Consider the following 10,858-nt stretch of genomic DNA (forward strand, 5'->3'; position numbering starts at 1 on the left):
TAGTTGGTTAAAGTGCCTCTCTTGTAAACAGGAGATCCTGAGTTCAACTCTCAGCAGTACCTTGTTTTAATCTTCTCAAGAATAAGCTTCCTATCTTAAAGCATGTGTTTTACCTGTGTGCAAACTCAAATTTGCCATTGTTCCAGCCCTACTGATAGTGCAATTGTGAGATTAAGAATCTCATCTAAATGCTGAAAAGGAAGTAAGATTGCTTCAAGCTTGACAACTTAACCAATGGATTTTTATTTTGAAATGCCTCCACTTTCTGCATCTGACTCTCTAAGCAGTCTTTCCAATATATCACATCTTTTTGTGATGTAGACAAGTTGGTCAAAGAGCCTGTTTAGTAAACAGAAAATCTTGATTTCGAATGTCAGCAGTGCTTTCCTTTCTTCATGTCAGTTTGGGGCTGTTAGCCGAAAAAGAGGACTTTCACTTTTGTTTGACATCAAACATGTCTTTCCCAAAGCACTATTAAAGTGTAATTGAGAGAAAAAAACTTTCTGCTTTTGAAATGCTCTAAAAGGAATTAGATGAAATAAGTTTCTTTAGAGAATATAGGATGGCTTCAAGCATCACAAATTAAAACCAGTGGAATTTGAGTGAAAAAAAAAATTTTGCTTTTGAAATGCTCTAAAATTAATTAGATGAAATAACTTTCTTTAGAGAATATAGGATGGGCTCAAGCATTACAAATAAAAACCAGTGGAATTACACATTAGATGCTACAAATTTTCATAGCAGTTTTCGGAAAAAGCAGAATAATAATTATTCACACATGAAAATCGGGGTGCAGTGGCTTAGTTGGTTAAAGCGCCTGACTTGTAAAGAGGAGATCCTGAGTTCAACTCTCAGCAGTACCTTGTTTTCATCTTCTCAATAATAAGCTTCCAATCTTAAAGCAGTTGTTTTACCTGTGTGTAAACTCAAATTTGCCATTTTTTCAGCCCTACTCATAGTGCAATTGTGAGATTAAGAATCTCATCTAAATGCTGAAAAGTAAGTAAGATTACTTCAAGCTTGACAACTTAACCAATGGATTTTTATTTTGAAATGCCTCCACTTTCTGCATCTGACTCTCTAAGCAGTCTTTCCAATATATCACATCTTTTTGTGATGTAGACAAGTTGGTCAAAGAGCCTGTTTAGTAAACAGAAAATCTTGATTTCGAATGTCAGCAGTGCTTTCCTTTCTTCATGTCAGTTTGGGGCTGTTATCCGAAAAAGAGGACTTTCACTTTTGTTTGACATCAAACATGTCTTTCCCAAAGCACTAATAAAGTGTAATTGAGAGAAAAAAACTTTCTGCTTTTGAAATGCTCTAAAAGGAATTAGATGAAATAAGTTTCTTTAGAGTATATAGGATGGCTTCAAGCATTACAAATTAAAACCAGTAGAATTTGAGTAAAAAAAAATAATTTTGCTTTTGAAATGCTCTAGAAGGAATCAGATGAAATAACTTTCTTCAGAGAATATAGGATGGGCTCAAGCATTACAAATTAAAACCAGTGGAATTACACATTAGATGCTACAAATTTTCATAGCAGTTTTCGGAAAAAGCAGAATAAAAAATATTCACACATGAAAATTGGGGTGCTGTGGCTTAGTTGGTTAAAGCGCCTGTCTTGTAAACAGGAGATCCTGAGTTCAACTCTCAGCAGTACCTTGTTTTAATCTTCTCAAGAATAAGCTTCCTATCTTAAAGCATGTGTTTTACCTGTGTGCAAACTCAAATTTGCCATTGTTCCAGCCCTACTGATAGTGCAATTGTGAGATTAAGAATCTCATCTAAATGCTGAAAAGGAAGTAAGATTGCTTCAAGCTTGACAACTTAACCAATGGATTATATTTTGAAATGCCTCCACTTTCTGCATCTGACTCTCTAAGCAGTCTTTCCAATATATCACATCTTTTTGTGATTTAGCCAAGTTGGTCAAAGAGCCTGTTTAGTAAAAAGAAAATCTTGATTTCGAATGTCAGCAGTGTTTTCCTTTCTTCATGTCAGTTTGGTGCTGTTAGCCGAAAAAGAGGACTTTCACTTTTGTTTGACATCAAACATGTCTTTCCCAAAGCACTATTAAAGTGTAATTGAGTGAAAAAAACTTTCTGCTTTTGAAATGCTCTAAAAGGAATTAGATTAAATAAGTTTCTTTAGAGAATATAGGATGGCTTCAAGCATCACAAATTAAAACCAGTGGAATTTGAGTGAAAAAAAAAAATTTTGCTTTTGAAATGCTCTAAAATTAATTAGATGAAATAACTTTCTTTAGAGAATATAGGATGGGCTCAAGCATTACAAATAAAATCCAGTGGAATTACACATTAGATGCTACAAATTTTCATAGCAGTTTTCGGAAAAAGCAGAATAATAATTATTCACACATGAAAATCGGGGTGCTGTGGCTTAGTTGGTTAAAGCGCCTGACTTGTAAACAGGAGATCCTGAGTTCAACTCTCAGCAGTACCTTGTTTTCATCTTCTCAAGAATAAGCCTCCCATCTTAAAGCAGGTGTGTTTTACCTGTGTGCAAACTAAAATTTGCCATTGTTCCAGCCCTACTGATAGTGCAATTGTGAGATTAAGAATCTCATCTAAATGCTGAAAAGCAATTAAGATTGCTTCAAGCTTGACAACTTAACCAATGGATTTTATTTTGAAATGCCTCCACTTTCCGCACCTGACTCTCTAAGCAGTCTTTCCAATATATCACATCTTTTTGTGAAGTAGACAAGTTGGTCAAAGAGCCTGTTTAGTAAACAGAAAATCTTGATTTCGAATGTCAGCAGTGCTTTCCTTTCTTCATGTCAGTTTGGGGCTGTTAGCCGAAAAAGAGGACTTTCACTTTTGTTTGACATCTAACATGTCTTTCCCAAAGCACTAATAAAGTGTAATTGAGAGAAAAAAACTTTCTGCTTTTGAAATGCTCTAAAAGGAATCAGATGAAATAACTTTCTTTAGAGAATATAGGATGGGCTCAAGCATTACAAATTAAAACCAGTGGAATTACACATTAGATGCTACAAATTTTCTTAGTAGTTTTCGGAAACAGCAGAATAAAAAATATTCACACATGAAAATTGGGGTCCTGTGGCTTAGTTGGTTAAAGTGCCTCTCTTGTAAACAGGAGATCCTGAGTTCAACTCTCAGCAGTACCTTGTTTTAATCTTCTCAAGAATAAGCTTCCTATCTTAAAGCATGTGTTTTACCTGTGTACAAACTCAAATTTGCCATTGTTCCAGCCCTACTGATAGTGCAATTGTGAGATTAAGAATCTCATCTAAATGCTGAAAAGCAATTAAGATTGCTTCAAGCTTGACAACTTAACCAATGGATTTTATTTTGAAATGCCTCCACTTTCCGCACCTGACTCTCTAAGCAGTCTTTCCAATATATCACATCTTTTTGTGATGTAGACAAGTTGGTCAAAGAGCCTGTTTAGTAAACAGAAAATCTTGATTTCGAATGTCAGCAGTGCTTTCCTTTCTTCATGTCAGTTTGGGGCTGTTAGCCGAAAAAGAGGACTTTCACTTTTGTTTGACATCAAACATGTCTTTCCCAAAGCACTAATAAAGTGTAATTGAGAGAAAAAAACTTTCTGCTTTTGAAATGCTCTAAAAGGAATTAGATGAAATAAGTTTCTTTAGAGAATATAGGATGGCTTCAAGCATTACAAATTAAAACCAGTGGAATTTGAGTAAAAAAAAAAATTTTGCTTTTGAAATGCTCTAGAAGGAATCAGATGAAATAGCTTTCTTTAGAGAATATAGGATGGGCTCAAGCATTACAAATTAAAACCAGTGGAATTACACATGAGATGCTACAAATTTTCATAGCAGTTTTCGGAAAAAGCAGAATAAAAAATATTCACACATGAAAATTGGGGTGCTGTGGCTTAGTTGGTTAAAGTGCCTCTCTTGTAAACAGGAGATCCTGAGTTCAACTCTCAGCAGTACCTTGTTTTAATCTTCTCAAGAATAAGCTTCCTATCTTAAAGCATGTGTTTTACCTGTGTGCAAACTCAGATTTGCCATTGTTCCAGCCTACTGATAGTGCAATTGTGAGATTAAGAATCTCATCTAAATGCTGAAAAGCAATTAAGATTGCTTCAAGGTTGACAACTTAACCAATGGATTTTATTTTGAAATGCCTCCACTTTCCGCACCTGACTCTCTAAGCAGTCTTTCCAATATATCACATCTTTTTGTGATGTAGACAAGTTGGTCAAAGAGCCTGTTTAGTAAACAGAAAATCTTGATTTCGAATGTCAGCAGTGCTTTCCTTTCTTCATGTCAGTTTGGGGCTGTTAGCCGAAAAAGAGGACTTTCACTTTTGTTTGACATCAAACATGTCTTTCACAAAGCACTAATAAAGTGTAATTGAGAGAAAAAATCTTTCTGCATTTGAAATGCTCTAAAAGGAATTAGATGAAATAAGTTTCTTTAGAGAATATAGGATGGCTTCAAGCATTACAAATTAAAACCAGTGGAATTACACATTAGATGCTACAAATTTTCATAGCAGTTTTCGGAAAAAGCAGAATAATAAATATTCACACATGAAAATTGGGGTGCTGTGGCTTAGTTGGATAAAGTGCCTGTCTTGTAAACAGGAGATACTGAGTTCAACTCTCGGCAGTACCTTGTTTTCATCTTCTCAAGAATAAGCTTCCTATCTTAAAGCAGTTGTTTTACGTGTGTGCAAACTCAAATTTGCCATTGTTCCAGCCCTACTGATAGTGCAATTGTGAGATTAAGAATCTCATCTAAATGGTGAAAAGGAAGTAAGATTGCTTCAAGTTTGACAACTTAACCAATGGATTATATTTTGAAATGCCTCCACTTTCTGCATCTGACTCTCTTAGCAGTCTTTCCAATATATCACATCTTTTTGTGATTTAGCCAAGTTGGTCAAAGAGCCTGTTTAGTAAAAAGAAAATCTTGATTTCGAATGTCAGCAGTGCTTTCCTTTCTTCATGTCAGTTTGGGGCTGTTAGCCGAAAAAGAGGACTTTCACTTTTGTTTGACATCAAACATGTCTTTCCCAAAGCACTAATAAAGTGTAATTGAGAGAAAAAAACTTTCTGCTTTTGAAATGCTCTAAAAGGAATTAGATGAAATAAGTTTCTTTAGAGAATATAGGATGGCTTCAAGCATTACAAATTAAAACCAGTGGAATTTGAGTAAAAAAAATAAATTTGCTTTTGAAATGCTCTAAAAGGAATCAGATGAAATAACTTTCTTTAGAGAATATAGGATGGGATCAAGCATTACAAATTAAAACCAGTGGAATTACACATTAGATGCTACAAATTTTCATAGCAGTTTTCGGAAAAAGTAGAATAATAATTATTCACACATGAAAATAAGGGTGTTGTGGCTTAGTTGGTTAAAGCGCCTGTCTTGTAAACAGGAGATCCTGAGTTCAACTCTCAGCAGTACCTTGTTTTCATCTTCTCAAGAATAAGCCTCCTATCTTAAAGCAGGTGTGTTTTACCTGTGTGCAAACTCAAATTTGCCATTGTTCCAGCCCTACTGATAGTGCAATTGTGAGATTAAGAATCTCATCTAAATGCTGAAAAGGAAGTAAGATTGCTTCAAGTTTGACAACTTAACCAATGGATTTTATTTTGAAATGCCTCCACTTTCCGCACCTGACTCTCTAAGCAGTCTTTCCAATATATCACATCTTTTTGTGATTTAGCCAAGTTGGTCAAAGAGCCTGTTTAGTAAAAAGAAAATCTTGATTTCGAATGTCAGCAGTGTTTTCCTTTCTTCATGTCAGTTTGGTGCTGTTAGCCGAAAAAGAGGACTTTCACTTTTGTTTGACATCAAACATGTCTTTCCCAAAGCACTAATAAAGTGTAATTGAGAGAAAAAACTTTCTACTTTTGAAATGCTCTAAAAGGAATTAGATGAAATAAGTTTCTTTAGAGAATATAGGATGGCTTCAAGCATTACAAATTAAAACCAGTGGAATTTGAGTAAAAAAAAAATTTTTGCTTTTGAAATGCTCTAAAAGGAATCAGATGAAATAACTTTTTTTAGAGAATATAGGATGGGCTCAAGCATTACAAATTAAAACCAGTGGAATTACACATTAGATGCTACAAATTTTCTTAGCAGTTTTCGGAAAAAGCAGAATAATAAATATTCACACATGAAAATTGGGGTGCTGTGGCTTAGTTGGTTAAAGTGCCTCTCTTGTAAACAGGAGATCCTGAGTTCAACTCTCAGCAGTACCTTGTTTTAATCTTCTCAAGAATAAGCTTCCTATCTTAAAGCATGTGTTTTACCTGTGTGCAAACTAAAATTTGCCATTGTTCCAGCCCTACTGATAGTGCAATTGTGAGATTAAGAATCTCATCTAAATGCTGAAAAGCAATTAAGATTGCTTCAAGCTTGACAACTTAACCAATGGATTTTATTTTGAAATGCCTCCACTTTCCGCACCTGACTCTCTAAGCAGTCTTTCCAATATATCACATCTTTTTGTGAAGTAGACAAGTTGGTCAAAGAGCCTGTTTAGTAAACAGAAAATCTTGATTTCGAATGTCAGCAGTGCTTTCCTTTCTTCATGTCAGTTTGGGGCTGTTAGCCGAAAAAGAGGACTTTCACTTTTGTTTGACATCTAACATGTCTTTCCCAAAGCACTAATAAAGTGTAATTGAGAGAAAAAAACTTTCTGCTTTTGAAATGCTCTAAAAGGAATCAGATGAAATAACTTTCTTTAGAGAATATAGGATGGGCTCAAGCATTACAAATTAAAACCAGTGGAATTACACATTAGATGCTACAAATTTTCTTAGTAGTTTTCGGAAACAGCAGAATAAAAAATATTCACACATGAAAATTGGGGTGCTGTGGCTTAGTTGGTTAAAGTGCCTCTCTTGTAAACAGGAGATCCTGAGTTCAACTCTCAGCAGTACCTTGTTTTAATCTTCTCAAGAATAAGCTTCCTATCTTAAAGCATGTGTTTTACCTGTGTGCAAACTCAAATTTGCCATTGTTCCAGCCCTACTGATAGTGCAAATGTGAGATTAAGAATCTCATCTAAATGCTGAAAAGCAATTAAGATTGCTTCAAGCTTGACAACTTAACCAATGGATTTTATTTTGAAATGACTCCACTTTCCGCACCTGACTCTCTAAGCAGTCTTTCCAATATATCACATCTTTTTGTGATGTAGACAAGTTGGTCAAAGAGCCTGTTTAGTAAACAGAAAATCTTGATTTCGAATGTCAGCAGTACTTTCCTTTCTTCATGTCAGTTTGGGGCTGTTAGCCGAAAAAGAGGACTTTCACTTTTGTTTGACATCTAACATGTCTTTCCCAAAGCACTAATAAAGTGTAATTGAGAGAAAAAAACTTTCTGCTTTTGAAATGCTCTAAAAGGAATTAGATGAAATAAGTTTCTTTAGAGAATATAGGATGGCTTCAAGCATTACAAATTAAAACCAGTGGAATTTGAGTAAAAAAAAATAATTTTGCTTTTGAAATGCTCTAGAAGGAATCAGATGAAATAACTTTCTTTAGAGAATATAGGATGGGCTCAAGCATTACAAATTAAAACCAGTGGAATTACACATTAGATGCTACAAATTTTCTTAGTAGTTTTCGGAAACAGCAGAATAAAAAATATTGACACATGAAAATTGGGGTGCTGTGGCTTAGTTGGTTAAAGTGCCTCTCTTGTAAACAGGAGATCCTGAGTTCAACTCTCAGCAGTACCTTGTTTTAATCTTCTCAAGAATAAGCTTCCTATCTTAAAGCATGTGTTTTACCTGTGTGCAAACTCAAATTTGCCATTGTTCCAGCCCTACTGATAGTGCAATTGTGAGATTAAGAATCTCATCTAAATGCTGAAAAGCAATTAAGATTGCTTCAAGCTTGACAACTTAACCAATGGATTTTATTTTGAAATGACTCCACTTTCCGCACCTGACTCTCTAAGCAGTCTTTCCAATATATCACATCTTTTTGTGATGTAGACAAGTTGGTCAAAGAGCCTGTTTAGTAAACAGAAAATCTTGATTTCGAATGTCAGCAGTACTTTCCTTTCTTCATGTCAGTTTGGGGCTGTTAGCCGAAAAAGAGGACTTTCACTTTTGTTTGACATCTAACATGTCTTTCCCAAAGCACTAATAAAGTGTAATTGAGAGAAAAAAACTTTCTGCTTTTGAAATGCTCTAAAAGGAATTAGATGAAATAAGTTTCTTTAGAGAATATAGGATGGCTTCAAGCATTACAAATTAAAACCAGTGGAATTTGAGTAAAAAAAAATAATTTTGCTTTTGAAATGCTCTAGAAGGAATCAGATGAAATAACTTTCTTTAGAGAATATAGGATGGGCTCAAGCATTACAAATTAAAACCAGTGGAATTACACATTAGATGCTACAAATTTTCTTAGTAGTTTTCGGAAACAGCAGAATAAAAAATATTGACACATGAAAATTGGGGTGCTGTGGCTTAGTTGGTTAAAGTGCCTCTCTTGTAAACAGGAGATCCTGAGTTCAACTCTCAGCAGTACCTTGTTTTAATCTTCTCAAGAATAAGCTTCCTATCTTAAAGCATGTGTTTTACCTGTGTGCAAACTCAAATTTGCCATTGTTCCAGCCCTACTGATAGTGCAATTGTGAGATTAAGAATCTCATCTAAATGCTGAAAAGGAAGTAAGATTGCTTCAAGCTTGACAACTTAACCAATGGATTTTTATTTTGAAATGCCTCCACTTTCTGCATCTGACTCTCTAAGCAGTCTTTCCAATATATCACATCTTTTTGTGATGTAGACAAGTTGGTCAAAGAGCCTGTTTAGTAAACAGAAAATCTTGATTTCGAATGTCAGCAGTGCTTTCCTTTCTTCATGTCAGTTTGGGGCTGTTAGCCGAAAAAGAGGACTTTCACTTTTGTTTGACATCAAACATGTCTTTCCCAAAGCACTATTAAAGTGTAATTGAGAGAAAAAAACTTTCTGCTTTTGAAATGCTCTAAAAGGAATTAGATGAAATAAGTTTCTTTAGAGAATATAGGATGGCTTCAAGCATCACAAATTAAAACCAGTGGAATTTGAGTGAAAAAAAAAATTTTGCTTTTGAAATGCTCTAAAATTAATTAGATGAAATAACTTTCTTTAGAGAATATAGGATGGGCTCAAGCATTACAAATTAAAACCAGTGGAATTACACATTAGATGCTACAAATTTTCTTAGCAGTTTTCGGAAACAGCAGAATAAAAAATATTCACACATGAAAATTGGGGTGCTGTGGCTTAGTTGGTTAAAGTGCCTCTCTTGTAAACAGGAGATCCTGAGTTCAACTCTCAGCAGTACCTTGTTTTAATCTTCTCAAGAATAAGCTTCCTATCTTAAAGCATGTGTTTTACCTGTGTGCAAACTCAAATTTGCCATTGTTCCAGCCCTACTGATAGTGCAATTGTGAGATTAAGAATCTCATCTAAATGCTGAAAAGGAAGTAAGATTGCTTCAAGCTTGACAACTTAACCAATGGATTTTTATTTTGAAATGCCTCCACTTTCTGCATCTGACTCTCTAAGCAGTCTTTCCAATATATCACATCTTTTTGTGATGTAGACAAGTTGGTCAAAGAGCCTGTTTAGTAAACAGAAAATCTTGATTTCGAATGTCAGCAGTGCTTTCCTTTCTTCATGTCAGTTTGGGGCTGTTAGCCGAAAAAGAGGACTTTCACTTTTGTTTGACATCAAACATGTCTTTCCCAAAGCACTATTAAAGTGTAATTGAGAGAAAAAAACTTTCTGCTTTTGAAATGCTCTAAAAGGAATTAGATGAAATAAGTTTCTTTAGAGAATATAGGATGGCTTCAAGCATCACAAATTAAAACCAGTGGAATTTGAGTGAAAAAAAAAATTTTGCTTTTGAAATGCTCTAAAATTAATTAGATGAAATAACTTTCTTTAGAGAATATAGGATGGGCTCAAGCATTACAAATAAAAACCAGTGGAATTACACATTAGATGCTACAAATTTTCATAGCAGTTTTCGGAAAAAGCAGAATAATAATTATTCACACATGAAAATCGGGGTGCAGTGGCTTAGTTGGTTAAAGCGCCTGACTTGTAAAGAGGAGATCCTGAGTTCAACTCTCAGCAGTACCTTGTTTTCATCTTCTCAATAATAAGCTTCCAATCTTAAAGCAGTTGTTTTACCTGTGTGTAAACTCAAATTTGCCATTTTTTCAGCCCTACTCATAGTGCAATTGTGAGATTAAGAATCTCATCTAAATGCTGAAAAGTAAGTAAGATTACTTCAAGCTTGACAACTTAACCAATGGATTTTTATTTTGAAATGCCTCCACTTTCTGCATCTGACTCTCTAAGCAGTCTTTCCAATATATCACATCTTTTTGTGATGTAGACAAGTTGGTCAAAGAGCCTGTTTAGTAAACAGAAAATCTTGATTTCGAATGTCAGCAGTGCTTTCCTTTCTTCATGTCAGTTTGGGGCTGTTATCCGAAAAAGAGGACTTTCACTTTTGTTTGACATCAAACATGTCTTTCCCAAAGCACTAATAAAGTGTAATTGAGAGAAAAAAACTTTCTGCTTTTGAAATGCTCTAAAAGGAATTAGATGAAATAAGTTTCTTTAGAGTATATAGGATGGCTTCAAGCATTACAAATTAAAACCAGTAGAATTTGAGTAAAAAAAAATAATTTTGCTTTTGAAATGCTCTAGAAGGAATCAGATGAAATAACTTTCTTCAGAGAATATAGGATGGGCTCAAGCATTACAAATTAAAACCAGTGGAATTACACATTAGATGCTACAAATTTTCATAGCAGTTTTCGGAAAAAGCAGAATAAAAAATATTCACACATGAAAATTGG

The 10,858-nt window shown here is 34.5% G+C and overlaps 1 non-coding gene across 1 annotated transcript; it reads left to right on the top strand.

Annotated features, from left to right (window-relative positions):
* Positions 1-1,591: 1,591 nt before the first annotated feature.
* On the top strand, positions 1,592-1,665 carry TRNAT-UGU (transfer RNA threonine (anticodon UGU)). The gene has a single exon. It is a non-coding gene; the product is annotated as a tRNA-Thr (tRNA).
* The last annotated feature ends 9,193 nt before the right edge of the window (positions 1,666-10,858 follow it).

This window comes from Dendrobates tinctorius, unplaced genomic scaffold (genome assembly GCF_039654945.1).
Source record: "Dendrobates tinctorius isolate UK_male_01 unplaced genomic scaffold, ASM3965494v1 ptg000254l, whole genome shotgun sequence".
NCBI classification, from domain to species: domain Eukaryota; kingdom Metazoa; phylum Chordata; class Amphibia; order Anura; family Dendrobatidae; genus Dendrobates; species Dendrobates tinctorius.